General features: G+C 36.0%; 1 protein-coding gene across 1 annotated transcript in view; it reads left to right on the top strand.

Annotated features, from left to right (window-relative positions):
* Positions 1-23720, top strand: part of LOC145666995 (ras-related and estrogen-regulated growth inhibitor-like protein) — a 248730-nt gene that overhangs the window by 941 nt on the left and 224069 nt on the right. The window lies entirely within an intron of this gene.

The raw sequence follows: 23720 nt of genomic DNA, 5'->3' as shown, positions 1-23720 counted from the left end.
TCTATATAGTGGTTCTACAGTTTAACATGAAATCCAGATCACATGAGCTACCATTGGAAATCGAACCCGGGTCTCATGCTCCTAAGGCGCTTTCGCTTATCATATAATCGCGAAGGAACTGAAGGTACTATCGGGGTGTTTATTGAGGGAAACCTAAAAGTGTTTAAATGTGCATGAGATAAAACTTAGCTTGGATGGAAAGTTAATTTAATGAGATTTAAGGCCGTACTCACAAAAGAGATTTCGGGAGGAGATATTAATTCCTTAGGGAAAGACTTAAAAATTATTAAAGTCATCATTTTATTCAGTGAAAACTTGAGATTTTCGAAACTCTGGCCCTTTCCCATCCTAATATCCCAATCTTTCTACGGCCTTGCTTGTGTAGTTTTATACTAAGAACATTATACATGAAAGTAAGGTTACCAATTAAAATTCTCGAACTAATGGGCATCATTTTGTTAATTGCAGATTTTACTCAAAGAATTCAAGGAAAATTTGTTTTATCAGTTAGCGTTGTCTTTTAATTGATAGTCCCCGCGGAAACCTAAAATAGATTATACTTGTTAAGAAACTCTTTCACAAGTTTTAGATTTATGAAGGTCAGATGAGCCTAGGTACAGGGCCTATAGAGGAGAAAAACTGGACGAACTCTTAATTTGTCTTGTTCCTCTCCTTTCTATTTTGTTTTCCAATGTGATATTCTTTAATACCCTTTTGTGTACTTTTAATATTTGTTAAACCTTTTGAAACTGAAAAATAAAGAAAATCTATATTTCGGCAATTATCTCCTCAAGTATATGAATGAAGGTGAGCTGCTACCTAAGATTATATTACATAAGAACACCAGTAGAGACACAGTATGCTTTTACAGTTTATAATCACTGTGTGTGCCTTTAATTTATTTAACAATTTGCCTATTTAAATCAATGCAATGCTACTTCAAGATCTTGTAACAATTAAGATGGAGTTCTAATAGTACCGAGAGGCTGTAGGGTAGTTGTTAATGTACCTGCTTCATAATCAGGAGGTCCAGATTTCGAATTCAGTGACCAGCTATCTAAGCTGAGTTTTTCCACAGTTTTTTCAGCTCTACCAGGTGAATGCAGAGATGGTACCTTTTAATGTAGCTCATAGCCGATTTTCTCTCCCATTGTTGTTTATTTTTACCTTTACAGGCTGTGTGGAAATTCGTTAAATAAATATGATTTTAACATACTGCTTCTCGGAATACTACATCTCAAATAAGAACCAGGGTAGTGATTCGGACACCGCTTTAGGATAGTAGCTCCCTTGCTCTATTATATCAAAATGAAATAAAATCTTTTGAGTTTTACGTCCCACGGTTATGCCGGCTAGGAGACGGTGATGATGAGAAATCAAATGGTAGAATGAAGGAAGTGGGAGGAAACGGGAGAACCCCGAGGAAACCCATGCACACGGTGCGTATCCAACAAAGTTCACTTAGCGGGGTCTGGGATCGAATCCGGGATCCCAAGCACGAGAGGTGAACGCTCTACCACTGAGCCATCGCAGCCCCCATTCCATTATATCAATCTTGGAAATTTTAACTTTTATAAAATGACGGTTAACGTTTTATAAATAATATGTTATTGCTATTTTTCTACATTGTAGTAATTGAACAGTTATTCAAGAACATAATATATATTTTGGACTGCAAAGAAAATTAAAATATCTACAGTATATTGGATTGCTTTGAGTTTAACGCCCCTATTCAGCATGAGGCTATATGGGACGGGATCCATAGTTTAAAGTGGAATTCAAAATCCTACTCGTGTTTGCATTCTAGGCAAATACTTTACCAGGAATCAAACTCGGGACGAGAATGCTCTGAAGAGGCACTATAATCACGATTGAGAGCCCATCACATATATGATAATGCTGGTAGTAATAATTTGCTATTTCGACATTCTAAAAATGTTGAGTGATGAATTACGTGATTCAATACGAAATTGACTTGCAATTATTTTCTGTAACATTATAGTGCACCTAAAAGCGAAGTACCTAATACTAGCGTTATGTCTTTGTGATTCATTAGTATTATCAAATGTTTACTATTTATGTGTACAGAATTTTCATTTCAAATGAAGGAATAAGTAGTCTCCTAAGGATCAAAAGTTGTTCTGGATATTTTTAAGTTGACATCTAGAGCTATAGCTTAACCTTGCATCTGAACTACTTGTGCTCCCATCGGGAACCGAAGCCAAGCCTCTTCACCAAAGACGGTAGCGCTACTCTTATATTCACGAGGGAATAGAAGACACAATAGTTTGTTCAGAACAGTCAACCTCCGAAGGTTTTTCAGAAACGTGTTCTTTTCATATTTATGACGGACAGAAATAATTTTGTAGGCTTTTAAATATCACGTTATTTGTTTAAAACTTGTAAGGAAGCGAAAGGATGAGAAACAAAGATTTGAAGGTGATAACAGCAATCCGGAGTGGATTGAATTAGCTCAGGATGGATTCTACAGACGGGATTTTGTTTCTGCAGTGCATTGATCCTAACATAAAGTAAGTAAAATGTTGTGAACCTCACCGCCTCTTTCTCCGGTTATTAGCCATCAATAAGGAAGAATGTTCACAAGATGTTTAACCTGTGAGCATGTAATTTGTCTATGTTTCAAAGCATAATATTTTCGCAGCCGCTTTGTCGATACTGAAAACTTCTAGTTAGGTCATTCATACACAATTGCAGGCGCTGGATGAGGTTCATTAATCTATGTCAGCAAGCAATCGAAATTGAGTGATTTGAGTGAGACTCTGAACTGACTAACTCTTTCTACTTGTGATCTTGGATGCTATTTCTTATAGTACTGCTTAAAATATTCGATTCTTTTAAAAAAAGATAATTATTAAAACAGTGTTACTCTTCGTTGTTCAAATTATTACGATCATGCAAGTGGGCAGTATAATATTGTAATGTTACTACGTACGTTTACTACTTCATACAATAACTCTTGAACAAAAGTGAATTTTTTAGTTTTTTTCCCAATAGATAGATAGAGCGATTATCTCGGAGGACTTCCTTAAGTCAATCCGATAACATCTTAACGGGTAAGGGTTACTTTAATGGCGGCTAGGGCTCATGGTGGCTCAGAGGTAGAGCACTTATCTCTGGTACGTGTGGTTCGATCCCCAAAGTAAGTTTGTAGTGGACAATATCGTGATAGTGCGTTTCTCGAGGTATTCCCGTTTCCTCCCATACTCTCATTCCACCATTATTTCATTATCATTCACTTGCCTTGATCATCTCCCTTAGCCTAAAGGATATAATCGTAGGACGTTAAACTAAAAAATAATTAATCAGGCTATCCACATGACTTATTCAATAATGTATCTTTCGCCTCGATGGTTATGCAATCCACATTAACATTTAAGTGATGCCGGTTTGCATAAATATCTAGACAAAAATATTCTTAATCCTTGTTATAACAGGATGCAAATAACCACTCGTCTACTCGCCCGGGGCGAGTGGGTCATCGGTGCGGGCGAGTATTTAATATCATATCGAAGATAAGTAAATAATTTATATTGTGGGATGTGGGCTAGTAGTTTTTTTTCTTGGGTTAGTAAAATTTTGTTGCTTATTTGCATCCCTGTTATAAACGCAAGCCCATTCATTCATAAATATACGTTTCATGTGTTCTCTTTACTGTCTTTAGCAGAGCTTATTAAATATTCTATGTTTCGGACAAATTACTGAATTAATTGTTCAGATATTCGAAAAATGTGTTATTTGAAAATTTAAATATTTTGATTATTCGAGTTTTAACAGCACTATAACCCATTTTCGTTTGGCATGCTACAGTAAAACTGAAAGGAGCAAAAGCTGAAACAGTCTTCTTTAGATTCCGATGTCTATTTATGGATTTACAATCCTAAAGCGTCGACATCTGAGTCAGTTCGTGTCTATTACTCGTAATGCAGGAGAGAAGAGAGGTTTGGGTAATATTACATATGTAGAATTCAAATTATGTTCACTTATGTTCACCTTAGTTACGTTGACATTTATTTTTAACGAGTTTTCATTAGTTTTGATCTCTCATCAACCAAGATAGTATCTACGAATAGTAAGGAACCTCTCTTCGCGTGCCAGATGCAATCTGCTTCGAGGGAAAACAGTAGTAGAGATAATTCGGGGCTCATGCACAAAATATAAATAAGGATTTCAGTTCATCTATGTAGCATGTAGATCGTTTTCTTTTTTTCCTGCCGCCACTGAGAGTGAACTATTAAGATTGAGCTTTACTTGGATTAATGTGACACTCAATGAAGGGCTGTTCCCTTGTGCCCTTACCACATTAAGACTACATTACTGAGAAGCGGATTCGAGGCGTTCTAGTTTCCCTCACACAACACTGTGTACGTTCTCCGTGTCATTCTTGCGTGCCCTTACGAGCCATCTAGCCACGAGAAAGTTCAATGCTTATTTGTGAGTCTGTCTATTCTATTTCGTAATGTTTACTCGAAATTAATTAAATTCGGTACATATTATCTATGAAACTTTAGTGTATATATATATATATATTCGATTTTGAAATATAGCGTATATTTTCTTTGATGCTTCCTAATGAACACTATTGTTTGGAAAAGTGTTGAATTCACCCTTAAAATATATATATATATATATATATATATATATATATATATATATATATATATATATATATATATATATATATATGAGTGGCTAAGGCGAACATAACGGTAAAGCGCCACTTTCGGTAAAATTGAGTTATTAGGTGGAATGAGTTATGCTCGAACCGCAGAAGATTATGTAGGTTGTTTTATTTCGAAGTGTTCTGCAGAAGGCAAGGGAAGCTTGTTTATTATGTCATTTCATTGAATTGCATGGGAACAATCAACCTTCTTTTGCGGTTTACTCGAAAGTTACAAATATGTGACGTACCATTCTTCTCCCGAGCCGCTCATATATACTGGTGTGCAAAACTTAAGGGCAAAAGTAACTTTCACGTGCTGTGTCACTCCCAAATGGTGATGAAACTTGAACTATACATGGAAAATAGTGCTACAGTATAATTGAGAAAACAACAGAGAGAAGTGCATGATTAGAACAAAAATGACACTTGCATATAAACGCAATAACGTACGCTGAAAGCACTGCGACTCACAATGCCTCCCGCGTGACATTGCAGAAGAAATGAAATGGTCCTTAAAAGGGAGTTCTGCAACATGCTCCCATGCTTCTCACGAAGTTGGTAATGAATTGTAGTATGGAATTCCTTACTCCTACAGTGCTGTTAACAACTTTTGAATGATCTTTGGTGCATCTGGAGTACTGTATGACGTGGGATTCAAGTCAGAAGAACAGGCAGGCCAGTCAATAGGTCGAATATCTTCTCGTTCCAAGAGCTCCACCAGCTGCACTGTTCAATGCGATTGTGCATTATCATCCAAAAAGAAGTTTGGAATTACTGCACCTCTGAAAAGACACAAGAGTACAGGGTCATAATAACGTTGACCGATGAGTGTACCGTTAAAAAATGCCCATGTATCAACATTATGCCTCCGCACACAAAAACATTGCGTCACCACCTCCCGTCAGATGTGCGTACGTCGCGAATCATTACTCAGATTGAATCTGATTTCATTAGAGAAGACGAAGTGGGAGACCCGGGTTCGATTCCGGCGGAGCTCATGCGGTTCGGATTCCACGTTAATCAGTAGATCCACGTCTCATATAACCTCGTTGCTAAACGGGACGTTAAACTCGAAATCACTCACTCACTTATTGGAGAAGAAAATGCAACTCCGCTTTTGCCCTGTCCAATCCTGATGTTCTTAGCACCACCGCAACCGATGTCACCGATGTGCTGATGTCAACGGAATACTACGTAATGGCCGTCGTACAAAGAAACCATCCCATGCAGTCGACGTGCCACTATAGAGTGTGAGATTGGGGGGACTAGATGTGTTCGAAATTGCACCCGCTGTTTGACGCCGATCCATCCCTGCCTGTTGTACAAGGTAACGGTCGTCCTCTGCTGTAGTTGACCGTGGTCAACCACCATCTTTTTCTTTGCGAAACATTGCGTATGGTTTTGAACGCTGCACATGCAGATAAAACAATACTGTGGACAATACCAAATTCCTGGACCACATCCGTCGCACTTCGTTCTTCTTAGAGTCTTCCGACGATCCTCTCCCATGTGAAGTCACTCAAATGTTATCTTCGAACCGTGTAGTTGTGAGCAATACCACACTACACCTTAAGAGCTGTCTGATACACACTGTCTCGCCTTTTTACTCAACTGCTTCGTGTTGGGTAAGTAGATTCATTCGACGCTACGGTCATACTATTAAACGACTTGCTTGCTGTGCACGTGAGAAACACCTCTAACAACATGTTGCCGGGCTTCCGTTTGTTTTCATCGTCTACGCAACATTTTGTGTTACTTTATCTATCTCGTCCTTAAGTTTTGCACACCATTGTGTGTATATAATTTATGTAATATTTAACAAGTTCTTTCTTTACGAAAAAAAAAAATGTTAGTTTATACGAAGTTGAAATGAAATCTTTGAGTTTTACGTCCCATGGTTATGCCGGTTGGGCTAAAGGAGACGGTGATGATGAGTAATGAATGAAAATGGTGGAATGAAGAAAGTGGGAGGAAACGGGAGAACCCCGAGGAAACCTACGCACACAGTGTTTGTTCACCACATTAACCACTTTTGTATCAAGTGTCATAATTAGCTGTAAAGAGCAATAGATAGCAAGGGCGTCCATTAGGGGGGGCAAGGTGGGGCGCTTGCCCCCCCTCCCCTTGAAGAAATTGTACTTCGGAATATCGAAAACTCAATTGAAATTTTTGGAATAGTTACAGCAAAATTTGAAACTATATTTGGAATGTCGCTTATTCTTGCCTCCCCCCTTGGAAACCTTAACATGAGCGCTCTTGATAGGTAGCGAGTTTTTTTTGAATCGATTTATCGTTCTAAAAATAGGCACCATTTGCACTTTAACTGCCCATTCCGAAAGTGGCAGATATCAACCACTTCCGGTTGTAACGTGAACGCCATAGAGTAAAAGCAATAATAGATAGCGAGAAGCGGTTTTCTCCAATCAACTAAACTTTCCATCTATACTAAAACCGGATCTCTCTGCTAAAATCGGAAGTAGTAGAAATCTAGTATTGCTTCCAGTTTTAACATCAATTGAGAACATATCACGCCGTACAACACAAATTCTTCCAAGTGTACACATGACACTGCGTCCTGTTTTTATCACATGCTAGGTATCACAACACGATATATAAAATTTAGAGAAACAAAGAGTTTTTATATATAATGCATATTAACGCAAAAATTCCATCTTACACTCTCCAGAGACACTCAACATTTTTACGACTAAATTATCAACAATGCGGATAGGCGGAAAGCTTGTTCTAAGCGTACTTGCATGCATATTTTGTTTTCCATTTAGACATGTTTTATCATTACGTTTACCCATTTGCTTACCGTTATTTCAGTGCAGTGTGTTCGAGAAGACTTCATTAGAATGAATGACTGGTTACAACTTCCTGATAGATGGGAGTATACTAATGAGTCAGTAACTTTCATTTACATTAACTATAAACAATTTTATATATATATATATTTACTTAAGTGCCTTCTATCTTTGTTTTTACTCATCATGTTTCTATTAAATATTAATAATTATAATAACTTAAACGTCTTTAATACGAAGGTTGTTTTTTAAAGTAAGGTCCGCTTTCCAATAAAACCGAAACAAGTACTGTATTTATTGTTGAAAGAAAAGTACATTTTCTAAATTTACATACGCTTCTCTATTTTTCTACGTAATTTCCTTCGCGGTTTAAACATTTTTCGTAACAAGCAACTAATTTTTGGGATACCTTCTGCCGCATGTGGTAATAGCTAATTATTCATGGTCATTTTACTTCTTCATTGGTGTCTATACGCTTGCCGGCCAGAAAGGTCTTCAAATGGCGGAAGAATTGGTAGAGAATAGGCGCAAGGTGTGGACTGTATAGCGGATGTTCGAATTGTTCCCAGTCGCTATTCGCCATGAACGTTTTACGACCTTCCTTGAATAATCTGATCAATTTCGTACTTTGTCACTCACTTCATTGTCATTATAAACCTCACATGTCTGGTGACCAAGATTGTTTGTTGCAGCTGTCATGGTTATTGCAGTTCGGAATCGGATTACATATTTTACAGTCAGCAGGTCGCTCGACTTTAACTGTTAACTTTACACTACGAAACGTGCAGAATGAATGCAAATGGTGTCCGATTGTGCTTAAGGGATGCTTGGGAACATGTACTCGCATTCATTCTCAAGTACACCCAAAATTTTAAACAGTATTCAGAAACAGACTTTACTTTTCATTTTATTTTATTTGAACACAACAGGAGTACACTTAATAATAGTGAACTTAAACCATAATCCTCGTATATAGTCGATTGAGCAATAGTTTACGTCTTTTGAATTACTTGAGAATTTGGTTGAACATCAGTATTTACAATCTGTACAAATTGTAATGGACTGAAATAATGTAACACTATTTCCTCTTTGTTGCACTGGTGATCGCCATCTCCTTTTTCAAATAACGGCTAACGATCTATGTACAAAGCAAAAATAATGATGTGTTAATTTTCGGATTGCAGGCATTAGAGCGAAAGAAATAGTTGTATTTAAAAAATGACATAATGAATGAAACTTAGAAAAAGCATTCAGGTAAATCATGTGTTAAATATTAAGTAATTATGTAAGAAACACTGAAAGTGAAATCAGTGAGTTCACATGCTCAGTAAAATGTTTCCCCTGATATCGTAGGTTGAGAGTATTTACACATTTTGATGTACATTAGGTATTAAAGTGTGCCCACCTTATATTCGTGTCGGATATCAATTTAGATAATTCTGGAATTTTTTGATTTAGTAGCATTGATACCACATACTAGTATTATATTGTAAATGTGAACAGAATTACTGTTCAACATTATTTAAAATCTACGATGAGCAATACATAATTGGTCGTTTTTTACTGTGTTGTCCGTATAGATATCTTAAAATTAATAGGGAATATAAGGGAAGATCCGATGCATGACTATAGATCAGAAATGGGTTCAGATTGAAATTCCCAGCTTATATACAGCTACCATAAACTTGTTGTGCTCGTATTGAAATATATCTTGCATGTCATATTTCCTTCAACTACGTTTTATGTGCCAAGTGTCAATATTCTCCAAGCAAAGGAGACAGCCAAACACCACTCACAAATTTGTGATTTGACTTCGGTTTTTGGTTTGAGTAGATTTTAATCAAGGTTTATATATTTTTGGTCCCCATGCCGTAAGAGTCGGTGGACCACCGATGGGCAACTATCGACATCTCGCTAAAAACTGACGGCCCCGCAGCGACGATCCTCGGTGGTCCCACTTCCATTTTGAGAATTATACCACCAGTCGCAGAGACGCGACGAAACTCCATATGAACCAAAAATTTACTCCCCCGAAATACGTTTAATCGCCTATGTGCGTGATTTGTTTAAATTAAGGTGTCTAAAAAAACAATAAAAAAAGTTAAAAGAAAGTACCCCAGGGTGGGCGCGAACCACCAACCTTATGATTACTAGGCGCGTGTTCTTCCGACAGGATAAGTCGTGGAGGTCTTTAATTTGGCTAATCAGAGTGCTCCTTTAACCGTGTATATTCGACGATAACCGTTTGGGATCAGATAAAATGCGTTCGAAATGTAATTTTATAACAAAATGACATGTGTCTATTTACTTTATTTCATAGTTCTTCCATTTCACTTTCTAATGATCTGTGACAGTTGCCATCTAAATTTACACAATTATTCGCACTCATCTCAAGATTTTTCACTTCATGATGTAGAAGTAGGGGTTACTCTTCACTCCCGTAACTCACTTTAGGAAGAATTTGTCAGGAAAAAAAAATATATATATATAATAACAACCGCATGCACATGACTGCCGATAAATCGTGTTGGTCCCTTCGTGATTCTCCGCGACGAATCGAAGGAGCGTGGACCAAAATGTCCTCGCTGCTATGCGGTAGTAACTTCAACACCCCGTCTTTAGATATCTGTTTCGACTCGACGGAACCCTGCCGCCAGTGGCACACTTGCGGCAATCTTTCGACACATCGCTATATCGACGATCGACATTTATCCGGAAGTGGGCCACTAGGTGTTTATGATGTTTACTTCATGGGGGTGTTATGTGATAACGCACTCTCAACTGTAAATTCGCCGAATCATAAATGGCATTCGCAAAGGAGGTTACGAGGTTTGACCACCTCTTCTACAAGATGTTATGAAAAAATTTACCACGTTATGAATGCAGACATTGTGCGTGTCCTAAAGCAATATGAACTTTCGTGGTTGAACCTCTTCCTTGATGGAAATTTTTATACCCCACTGATCAGTACTAAAACACTACGGAAGTTTCGTAATGGTTGAGTTTTCTATCATTGATAATTACTATTATAAATTTCATTGTCTAATGTTGTTAAAATTGAAAACTTAGAATATTATTATTTTCAAGTAATTGCGTCAAGGGAAATCAAGAATCTATAGATGTATTCAAATACTGTATTTAAAACGTACATTTAAAAATTAATCTATGAAGTGAAGATGAATTGAGTAGGACCAAGATATGATTTTTTTGTTTTGTTTTGTTTAACGTCCTATGGTTATGCTCCCAGACTAAGGAAGATGATGATAATGAACGAAATGGTGAAATGAAGAAAGTGGGAAGAAATGGAAGGAACCATAAGAAACTAACACACACACAGTGTTTGTCCACTGCAAAGCCCACGTACCGGAAGCTGGAATGGAACTAGGGACTCCATCCACCAAATGTGAAGAAGATATAATTGATTATCTATGGTCTTTCTATAGATAGTCCAAGTTTCAGTGTTGTGTGTTCGCTATAAAGAAACTCTTTTGTTTCGATAAAATCCGCTTTGAATTCATGTAGAACATACTTTTGTCTTCAGTACACATAATCTATATAAAATCAGAAAATTTTGAATTAAAACTTTCATAAGCACATGAAATATTTGGATAAATAAATACATGATACTGGACTGCCGAAAGCCTACCTACCCATCAAGATTAAAGTTGTGTTGTACAGACATAAAGATGCATTGACAATTCAAGCTATTGTGCGCGGCAGCCGAATTCACTTTGATCTTGAGAGCTAATTTCACGTCAAGTGATCCACTTATACTAACATTGCCAATCTTATGATGTGAGTCCACTTTGTCCGGTGTGCTCCATACTTTCAGTGAGACGAGAACCATGGCAACGTGTCGCAATATTCATTCACTTCAAGTTATTTTTTACTGGATGTTTGGCAATAGCACTTTGAGCTGTTATTAGCCTACACCAAACATCAAAACTAGCATTTATAATACAAAATGACGGAATTGTGTGGCTGTTTTATAAGAGCTTTGAATCTGATAAAGTCACTGATAACATGTAAATTTTTCATTTTTATAAGAGTTTTATCTTTATTTATGTGATAAATATATTTAAATATTATGGTAACTGGGAATGTTTTAAAAGACCTTTCTGTGCTGTATTTTCCTTAATGAAGAATATTTCACAGTTAAAGTGTTTTGTGGCTGTCACAGACACAGTGGCTCAGCAGTAGAGCTTTTACTTTTAGTGCAAAGTGTTCCCCTTTTGATCCTAAGCCAAAGAGGCAACATTGTGAGTTTTCTCGAGATATTCCTGTTTCGATTCCACCCTTCATTCCACCATTTCCTTCATTATCAGTTACTTAAACATCTGCCTTATTTATGGGCGTTAAACTTTATCTTCATTTAATTAATTATTCAATCAAAGTTATTTTGTTTAATTCCTCTTTAGAGTGCTTTATTTGTTAGACTAACGATTCTCTGGCTTAGTTATATATATATCCGGTTTTATCAAATTTTATCTTGTCACTAGGGTCAACATCAAATGAAATTAATTACATGATTGTGACCTTTAGACAAAAGGTGACATATAATTAATAAAATTGAATGACTATAAAATTACAGGTTAAATGAGAATGTGGAAGGAAACGGGAGAGCACCGAGAAAACTATATACAGTAAAACCTGTCTTCAACGGACCCTTTATTAAACGGAAAACTGTCTTAAACGGAAATATTTCACGGTCCCATGAATTTTGGAGAACAAAACGTGTAAAAGTCCCTTCATTAAGCGGAAACTGTGTTACGCGGACACGGAAAATTCTGAGTTCCGGACTACAGCGTTTAGACATTCTGTGAGACATATACATTACACTGTCTGCGATAAAATGTTTGTTCTTTTGTTAAATATTTCTGGACAGTGTTGACTTTCCCCAACCACTACTCATATTCACCCCCACAAATTGTCCTTAATCCCCGCAACTTAATCAAGAATCATACGGAATGTCGGAAAGAAGAAAACGAGATAAAGGAAGAAAGGGAATACGATATCGAGTTCGAAGAAGAGTGTAGAATAAATACATACCAAGATGCTCTCAGAAGTTTAAAGGAACTGCAAAAAATAGCCTTACGGAAATGACTCTGATTCACTTAGTATAATTTCTCAGTCTAAAGTGTATGCGGAAAGTCAAGCAGCCAAGCAGCAATGTACACAGAAGACCCTGCTTGGTTATTAGAAAAATAAAAAAAAAAAAAAGGTGCATAGTATATTTTGTATTCATTTTAATTTTTTGTGTATTTATTCGTAGAAGAAGGAAGTACTGTAATCGAACAATATACGTACAGCAATATATTTTCTCAGTATGCCCCTTTATAAGCATGTATTTTTTTACAAAAAAAAAAAAGAAAGAAAGGAAAAGTCTACCTCTACTAAGCGGAAACCTGACTTTAACGGAAATTTTTGCAAGTCCCGGTCGATTCCGCTAAAGACAGGTTTCACTGTATTTGCGTGGGTGGGGATCGAACAAGGGACCTCTTGCACTATAGCTGAGCGCTCTACCACTAAGCAATTATGTTCAGCGGCTTCGATTTTTAAATAACCTGGGAGTTGGCGGTCACGTATGTATGTTTCGTTGTCAGATATCCAAGCAAAGATATACATACTATAGAGAGGGGGAATGAAACTTTGAGAGACAGGCCTCTCAGGATTGGCGCCCGTGACAGTGCGACTCATTAGACGGTCAAAACTGAAATCGTAAAATGTAATAGTCACTTAATACAATGAAATGGATCAAATAATAAAATATGTCGTTACTTTAACTCTTAGTTTCACACGTTTCGTGTTTTGTGTGTATTGAAACCAAGTATTAATGCTTATACACAATTTATTGCTTGCCTTGCATTTTCTAGTTTGGATGAAGTCTTCAACATGCTTAGTAATGCTTTAAATGTCAAAAGAGGATATCAAAACTAAGATTATATCGCGGGAATCGGCTCTGGATGCATCCTCACTTCTTGCCCTCCTGATTCTTTTTATCTTTCATCCTCCCCCGTAGAAATTCCCCATTTACAAAAGATTCTGTTTCATACATAACTTCAAACAACGGCTTACGTCATTGTAAGACTTCAAATCACAAGGTTTCGTTGATCACTCTTTCTATTTCCTTCATACCTTCCTCTCATTCATCATGCTTTATTCAAGTGTTCCGTTCTTCGGCAGTTGTTGGGTTGGGTGACTGTAGGGAACGGCTGCAATCCATCATTCTCTAAATATTTTGTGTGGTGTTCAACAATAAGAAGTGTATGAGCTAACAATAAGCCATTTATTACTATGTTTAACGAATAGTTCCCGTAATCGAGAGGTCAATTGGTAGAATAATATAAAAATATGTAAAGTTAATGAAAGATAAAGCGATCCTTTCAAAACTTGTTTCGTACAAACACCACCAGCGGAACGAAATAATTAGTTGTTCTGCCCATTGTGAATTGCCTCCCTGGAGCATACGTGAATCGAAATGGTATTTTATTTATGGTGTGCATAATCATTATGGAAATTATTCCTACTTTGAAAGAGCAACAACCTGGAGATTAGTAGGTCCTAAGGATGGTAATGGCAGCAGGAAATATTCACTGAGTCTCATAGAGGAAGCAAACTGAATTCCCATAAAATATTTCTTTCTAATCTGAACAAAAGAAATTATATAATTAAACAATAAATTATGTTGAATAGTTATTGTTTACAGTTCATTTTTAAATATTAATTTACAATTATGTTAAAATCTATTTTTGTTTTTAAGAAACATAAATGCAAACTAACAGAATCTTATGTGAAATACGAGAATTAGTTCTTTATTAACAAGTTTTACAACATCATCTTTAGAAAAGGAAAGAAGGAACAGTAACTTTATTTTATTATGCAAGTTAGTGCGTGAGAAATAAATGTGTATAATACATTTTGAGAAATTGGTTATACAAACGTCTTCAATCAAGACATGCAAGAAAATTCAATATTTTTGTTTCGCCACCAATGAACGATAACACTGAAAATGTCACCCATGTAGTGGGTGACCAAGTTGTCTAACAAATATTGCAATATTGTATATCACAGTGTGTAGCTAAATTTAAGATTTGTTATTAACACATGTTGTGATTTGTGGATTGTAACATACGTACTGTAATAAGCAATGTCTACATCAACTGGAGAAACCTTTATGCTCAACACGCAAATTCATATATAAGTAATCAAGTAAATTGTTACAATCCTTGAAATACATATACAAGGAGGGAGAGAAAAATACTTTTAAAATCTATATATTGAAATGCTAGGATTGTGGTCAATTTTTTCGGCAATTAGTCTCAGAAACCAGAAACTTATTTCCGTTGGCTCTAGTTCTCACTCATTTTTTAAAAAAATAATAATAATGGTTATTTCTCTATTCAACTTTGTAGGGGCCATTTTGGAATTAGTCCCAGAAGCGACAGTCCTATTAGTGACAGGAACTGTTATCTGTCCTATGAGCGACCGATTCATTTACATTGAGATGATGGAAAATGATAGATTCCATCTCGTAAAATATGTTTGCCTCTGGCATTATTAGCGCCCGAACAACCTTGGTATGAAATATATACGTGCCAGTGATACTGTTCGTCAAATATATTTTTCCTCTACTGTGAGTGCAAATAAAACTTATTTTAACTTTGAGTTGGATTTGACATAAACATATCAAATAACTTAACGAGACAACAGTGATATTTCCATGAAAAGTATATTCCTAAAGGTAAAACAATCTAAAAGATACACAAACTCTTTAAACTACCGTCCCCCTATTGTAAGCTACTAAAATGTAAACTAATTGCTTAATTTACCTTCCTCCCTTGTTTTGACTTATACATAAAAGCTTGTTGTGAAGCAATCTGAAATAATCCCTTGTAACTAGACGAACTGTTGTCCTGCGAGAGATTTGTAACTTGTGTAATAATTTCTTCGAATACACCGTGTTTTTAGATTTCTTTGATATCCTCAAATGGTGAACACCTTTTTTCCATGGGCACCCAATGGGAAGGCGGGGGTCGCCTACCTGGCTCACAAAATTTATACGTAATATAGCAAACCACGTATATTAAGTACCAGATATACCAGACGTGATACAGCAGCCATGGAGATGTCCCTCCCTGGAAAATTTTCTTCGGGCGCCCATACCTCTTTCTGATTCCCTTCTTATGCCATTAACATATTCAATCTAAACTTATGCTCCGTATCATTTTAACATGACATTTTTAATTATATTAGAATCATAGACAAAGGCGGAGCTACTCTAAATATTTAGTTAGTTTTCCCCTTGATAGAGTCAATGTATTCATATAAATTAATTCAAAAATATAATATTAGGAAAAATGTATAAAAGATTGTTAATATAATGAGAGCATTCTCACGTATTAAATTCAGGTAGAGCGAAATTTTTCATAGTACATTTTGTTAGGTTCTAAATCACATTACCATAAAACAAGTTGAAGAAGAAAGAACCTTATCTTCTTCTATTATCTTAGTATGAACGAATCGGTGACCCATAGGGCACTTAATAGATTGAATCGGTCGCTCATAGGACAGTTAACAGTTCCTGTCGCTTATAGGACTGTCGCAAGTGGGAAGACACCGCCATTTTGAACCCATAATAAGATTAACATTGTTGCGAAGGTTGATATCCTCGTTAGTCAGCCAGTAGAAGAGTTGAGCATAGCGGGTTGATGGATGTTGCAGACACTTTGATCTACTTTCAGTGACAAAAACTATTGCATGCTGGCAACTTCCCATAGTACGCAATAAGGCATATCCAGATCTGGATTTATAAGAGGAAGTGGAAAGGACATTAATGCTTATAGTAGAATGATGGGCTGTGTAGACAGTGCAGGCTCAGCTATTAGTGTGTTAAGCGTTGAGGAGGGGCGCACTCCCTCGGAGGTGCACCGGGACCGGATCCCCCTAAACTTTATAACTTGACATAAGATGAGGGAAGATAATTTTAATATCTTTGTTTGCCTAGTCTCTACGCGAAAACTACTTCGAAGTCCAGTATCGTAACGATTTTTTGTATCACGACAGATCGATTACTTGGAGATGGTTTAACTTATTATTATTATTATTATTATTATTATTATTATTATTATTATTATTATTATTATTATTATTATTATTATTATTATTATTATTATTATGGAAAGGGAATGAGTGAAAAATTACATAAAAGTAAAGAAAAAATAGTTTTGTAACATCGTGGAAAAATATAAAATTTGTATGGTGTAGTGATACGTTACCATCACTTGGAGAATGTTTCCTTAATTTCAATCGAAATTCCATTTCGAAGGAGTAGGGGGTGGGGAAGTTTATCTCATTAGTATGTGTTCCTTTAGAATCGCTTGGTGTACTGGTGCGAAGTTTTGTAAACGTAGGTATGTTGCATTCTTTACTGCACATACCTCAAATACTTGCAAGAATTTTAGAAATCCCATCGTGAAACAAGCGTAGAGCAAAATTTTATTATATTCATATATTTCGTTCGTATCATAGGGCATAAAGGGACGGAATTTGGTATATGGAAACGGAATTTAATATATGTAGACGGAATTTGATATATCCTTCAGAAAGTACGAATATATTATACGCTTACGTGAATGAAGTCATTATAGAGAACATAAATAGGGGTAGCCGAAAATACTGTTAGCAGTAACACGCGGAGACTTTTATCAGTTCTAAATAAAAGAGCAAGAACTTGCATCGACTGTCTCTAGGGTATCTAAAGTAGTTTTATTCTCCCTCTCAATATTAAAGCAGATTAGGTAGATTCATTTTGCATTTTATTTTTCATTTTGTGGTGAAAATTTAACGTAGAAGCAGCTCAATGTTTCCATTATCAAAATCATTTTGTTCATTCTTTTAAGTCTCTTGGTTAAGTAAGCTCACCTCCACTTTTTAAAAATATCAGTGAAAATTTAATAAACATGAAAAACCGTTTTTAAGCTTTTCTTTATAAACCAGAAATTTGAGTGTGCATCTTATGACGTCATATATATTGACTCAACTTTATGCACTATACGAATAGGGTGGCCAGATGTTCTGCTTTTGGCCTGACAGTCCGGATTTTGGAGGTCCTGTCCAGTGTCCAGCTTCGTAGTCGAGTCGGACGCTCATTTGTCCTGCTCTCGTTTTTTCGTTTGGAAATCCCGACTGTTCTTTTGAAGATTTTGTTAGTTCTGTTGAGGCGTGTAATATGAAATCCTTGACATGGATGGACTATGAAGAATTCAGGATGTTTCAAGAAGTAGCAGCCTCAGACATGTTCAAGAACTGTACAACTGTTCGGAAAATACAAGAAAGCTATTTAAAACTTTTCGAACGTGCGAAAACACCAAGTAAAAAGGTTTTGAGAATTGAAAAAAATCGGTTCATATATTCTTTCCATAGAAAGTAGTAATGCTTACTGCGAACGAGTATTTTCATTAATGAATGCTGCTTGAACAAATGAACACAGCCGACTTAATATCTCTACAGTTAAGTCCGAACTTCAACTTTGTTTCAACTGTGAAGGAAAAAGTGAAATTGGAACGTGCAGTGACATATTTCAAAAGTTATTGCGGAACAACATCTATTGAAAGCCGCTCAAGAAGCAGAGAAATATCAATGAGGAAACAATTTTAACATGTAAGTGTAGCTTTCCTAGCTTGCTTGAGCCAAAGATGCCTAAACGCAATTAATGAATTGAATTGTCATATGTTGGAAAAGGTTTACAAATTCCTAAAGACCGGCGTTTTAAGTCAATATGTCCGGCTTTTTAATCATTGCCTTCTGGCTGCACTATATACGAAAGACCTTGCGCAAACCGTTATTATTAGTTCATGTAGTTGTTATTCACTAAAATTTCAAGAATTAGAAATGAGTTTAGCGAAGAATCTTTAAAGTTGCTTTGAATCTTCAAATAGTTTGTTTCTTGGTCAATAGATGGTGCCACAGTCATCAATATTATTATAGAAAGAATTACATAAAAACAATAAACTATTGCAACTAACTTCAAGTAGCTCACTCATTGTTGTTGGAGATACCATAAGAAACGGTGAAGAATGATTGCGTGTTGCCAAAACAGGGTTTCCAGCAGAATTTCCAAAATAGGCAAGTTGAGTGGACTTTCGTAGAAAATGGACCCTCACTCGTGGCCATAATCAAATAGGAGATAACATTAACGCCACTAGGAATTCGGATTTGATGACTTTCTTGATTCAAATTGGAATTCAATATCTTGTTTTAGCACAGAGGCTTTTTATAAGACGAATATACTATTTGAAGTGAGATCCAATCCATTGCTCAGGGTGTGTATCCGAGACAAGTGTCACCATCAAGAATAGAACTCGGGGCTACTCGCACAGAAACCACACTCTTAAGTCACTGGACCACAAATGTGCAAGAAAGAGCATTCCATTCTAGGCGGAAGTGATAATTGTGATTATCCATTTCTGAGTGATAGTGATCGCGCTGCTTTTAGGATTCAGATCATACTTTGTGCAGTAGTCTTTATCACATACCGGCTAAGAAGGAACCTCATTTAATCAATCAATGAAGATCACATCATCTTGGGTATAATGGACCAGATATAATAATAGCAGTGTTGTATGCCATGATATACAAGTATTGTGCTGTGGTATAATAATAATAATAATAATAATAATAATAATAATAATAATAATAATAATAATAATAATAATAATAATAATAATAAGTAAAACGAACTTAATGTATGTTTAATATTTATGAATATCCAATCTAGAAGCGCGTTTTTGTTCCGTGAACAAATCCTTACAGCAGTTATCCTACTTCGTTCTGAACAGATGTCGACTTTGATGTCAAACATCGTGTTTCGTATGATTTTGAACGGAGTACTAGCTATATTCAAGGCATAACGAATCGTTCATTCCAACACGTGGACCTTTAGTTCTGATAGAAGTTTTTCTTCTTTTTTCTATTTTTTTTTTTCAAATCTTCCAGCACAAAGGTAGGCTCCAGTCATTATAGAGTAGTTCCAGAGCAGAGCAAAGCCGAGCGTTGTTTGTTTCCATGTAAGGCTCAAAGGGAGCGCTGCACGGCATGGTCACAGACGCTGATACACTGACCTGGAGAAAAAGAGAGATTTCAAGTTGACCTTGACAGGAGAGAACCGCTACACGGTGATGGCGAGGGACTCGTCCCACGCGAAGTAGGCCTGCAAAGTACGTATGCACGGACGGTCATTGTCGCGGTTTCCGGCAATTGAAGCTGAAGGTACGAAGTGTAGAGCATTTACCTTTTTCTTCTTCTCAATGGCTGTTCACTTTGTTTTCTTCAGCGTTTGTCTGTTATGCAAAAGAAGATGGGTTTGGAGAGGCACTACTTCTCGTGTACGACATTCTTCAACGGCACAATTGGTCTCAGTATCACTTGATGACACGGGTTTGTTGCAGGCAGGGGATAAATAAAATTCGCCTTGTCATGCTGTCTTTGAACGAAGAATATGGGTTTCGTGGACAGCCGAATTCTTGTGGGTCATTCAGCTTCTCTTGGTGTCTTTAGTACACTCTGATCAAAAAACTATGAGAACTAATTTTTGTAACCTACTCAATTTATTTATACTGTACTCATTCGCACTGGTATATTTTATCCGTATATTTCAATCATTCAAATCACGCATACGTTTTTTTTTCTTTTTTTTTTTAAAGTGAACACAAAACTTCATATTTTAGAATATTCTTAATAGGTTTCAAATTTCCGGATACACTGAAATTAGTTTAGCCATCCTTAGATAAATTCAAAAAGAAGAAAAAATCTACAGACAAAGTGACAAAGTTTCGTATTAGTGAAATTACATATGGCTGCATCAACATAATTCCACAGGTATGTGGTCAAAGTAAACAGTTGGTGGAGATGTGTCCAACATAAAGGTTTTACTCATAAGACGGATATAGATGTGTGCAATACTGAACTGTACAGTCTGTTGGATATCTCTCTAACTTGGCCATTTTAGGTGGAAAAGCACTAAAAATTTGAACGCATTACGGTAGTTCGAATTCCAACTTAAACCGTAGATCCACGTCTTGTACAGCCTTGGTATTGAAAAGGAACGCTAAACTTAAAAAAAAAAAAAAAACTTGGCCATGTCTTAATTTATTCGCATGTCTATGGAACTACTGTTCATACAGCTTATGTTTAATTGTTGATAAGCAAATTGGGTATTTTGTGTGGATTTATTTCAAAGATGACCAACATAGAGATTTCATTGTATTCCAGTATGTTTTAGTAACCAACGTGCATAACTCTAATCCGAGCGATCCCAGTTCGATTACCAGTAACAATACTTCCTCGAATAGAACCTCCGGAGCCCGTTTTAAAGATTGGTACAGTCTCATTCAGCCTCGGTGCTAAAAAGGGACGTTAAAGTCTATTAAGAACCACACAGAATTATATTCCAACATTCTGAGGAACATCCTTGTCGTATACATATTAATATTTTTTTTTCTAAATATATGTTCTTACTACAAATATACCGTTAAGCATCACATTTATAAATATATATCTGTATTAATCTCACAATATGCAGGTTCTTCCAAAGCATTTCAATATATATATATAAGATGAGCTCGGCTTAGGTTACACTAAACGGCTAACATCGAGTCACCACGAAAATCAACAATTCAACATATTCATCCATACATAAAGTAACTGTTATCTGCTTAACAATGAGACTTTGATTATTCATTTGCGAGCAATGATAATTACTTTCTAGAACGAAAGTAATGTTACGTAGCTATTTTTTTAAATCTTTGTTTACTGCTTGGTTCGTTACGGGATTGATAGAATAACAGTTAAGCCATCGATAAACCATATTAGCTTTTATTTACGCCGTTCAGCTCTCACTATCCTTCCTGAAACTTTCAATAAACAAAGGGATTTGAACGAATACGGTACGATAGCTTCCATAGACAGATGAAACAATTTTAAAATATTTTAGATTGGCGACCTGTTCCACAATTGATTTCAAAAATTTTCAGAATATACTCGTAAAATGGCATTTTTCCAGTTTCTGCAGGTGCAAGTGTAGATTCTATTGACAGAAGTTCTTTGGACACCAAAGAGAAATAAAGCTTGTCTGAGAATTTGCTGAAGAAAGATGTATAGAATTCGTAGTGTGTGCATTCTTGAACTTTTCAGGAGTTGTTTTTCTTCTTTTTTTAATAGAACTTCGTATGAGTCAGACTTTTATGGCTTGTGTTGTATTTCTTTTTCTCCTTGGCACCGATCGACGTGTGGATATAAAATCTCCCTCCAACATGCCCTGTAACTGTTACTTCGAAGAGAACAATGCTGGAAAATTTTATGGTAACACCTTGAGATTGTAGTGCTAACTGCTGGTGCGGTGCTGTCGTGATTATAACTTCTGGAAAAACCGCTTGGGGATAGATGTATTGCCAGGCAGAGAAATATGGCAAGCCTAAAATATAAACTCAAAAAGAAGATTCAATGTTCGGGGGTTGATAATAAAAGAAAAGTTTAAATTGCTCATTAAAAGCTATTAAAAAGACATAAAAACTGAAATTTCAATAATTGAGCTACAAATAAACCCCAAAGGTATAATCTGTAATGCTTCTTCCCTTTTTTTCTTTACAGAACATAGCATGCGTTATTAGCAAAGTGATACGACGCCGTAAAATAATTTTCTATGTATCTTTATTAGGATGTAGAAAAAAATATTTGAGCACTGTATTTTCTATTATTAGAGACAAATTTTGAACACACGAATCCTATAACCTTAACAATTTTACACTAGTGTTTTTGTATCAACACAAAGATGTATATAATATGTACCTTCATCTAAAGATAATAGTGGAGCTGATTGAAAAAGGAAGACATGTGGTCCTGGTGCAGATGATATTCAGTGCATGTATAATATAGTTAGTACATTGCGTAAGTCCATTTCTACATTAAGTAATATAAAATTGTTAAATTAAGTAGAATAATTATTAAAATACAAAACAAATTATATTTAGTGTGTTGGATTGATCTGTTCAACCCCATCTATCTAGCAATATTCATAAGTAGGTATCAATATAAATACCTTGTACAAAGTCTATTTAACTATGTATTTAAAAGTTGAGGAGGAACAGTCAAGTTCAGGAGAGATAAGGACACAAGAGATGCAATTGGATTATTAAAAGTGATTGGTGAAAAGTTTATAGAAGAAGGGATAGAAGTTCGTTGTTTATTGATCTAGAAACGACTTGTGACCGCGTAATTGGGAATAGTTGTTGGGAATTCTAAATAAACTAGGGTTGGAATGGAAAGATCGGAGAATCATAAGAAACTTATATATGAACCAAGAAAGTGTTAGAATAGGGGAGGTAATGACAGAGGAGAGCGCAATTGAAAGGAGAGTTCGACAGGGATGCTCTCTCCCCAACATTGTTTAATATCTACCTAGAAGAAAAAGGGGAAAAACCAACAAAATGAAGACGGCATTTCGGTAGCAGATAAAAGTGTATACGTTTTGCAGATGATATAGTGCTTGTTGCGGAATCTGAAAAGAAAATCAGTAAGATGTTAGAAAACCTGAGAAAGAGCTGTGAAGAATATAGGGTGAAAAATAAATGTTAGAAAGGAAAAAGCCATGAGGATTGGAACGAAGCGGTCAGTATCAAATGTAGAAGTAGGAGGGAAGAAAATAGAACAGCTGACTAGTTTTCGATATCTGAGTAGTATTATTAATGATTATTTGAAGTGGGAACATGAAATAAAAGCGAGTATAGGAACGGCGAAAGAAAAAAAAGTTCAGGACAAAGAAAATCTATTTTGTTGGGTTCTTGAGTAAAGAGTGGAAAAAAAAACTCAAAATGCTTCGTGTGGAGTATTGTAGAAGGGTATGAATCAGAAACACGGACATTACTCAAAAATAATAAAAAATGACTGGAAGCTTTGGAAATAGGCATGTGGAGAAGAACGGAGAGAATTAGCTGGGTCGAGTGGAAAAAGAATAGGATGATGTTAGAAATAGTGAGGTAGAAAATAACACTTTTATATATTATTGAGAACAGGAAGCGAAGCTGGTTGGAACACTGACTAAGAAGAAACTGTATCATGAGAGACGTTCTAGATGGTATGGTGGCAGGAAAGGGCGAAGGAAACTACAATTAATAGACGATATCAAAACAAAGAAATCGTACGTGAATACAAAGAGGTTAGCGGTAGCCCGTAGAGCA

The sequence above is a fragment of the Thermobia domestica genome, chromosome 1 (genome assembly GCF_964235325.1).
Source record: "Thermobia domestica chromosome 1, izTheDome1.hap1.1, whole genome shotgun sequence".
NCBI lineage: Eukaryota > Metazoa > Arthropoda > Insecta > Zygentoma > Lepismatidae > Thermobia > Thermobia domestica.
This window is presented reverse-complemented; position numbering and strand designations above follow the sequence as displayed.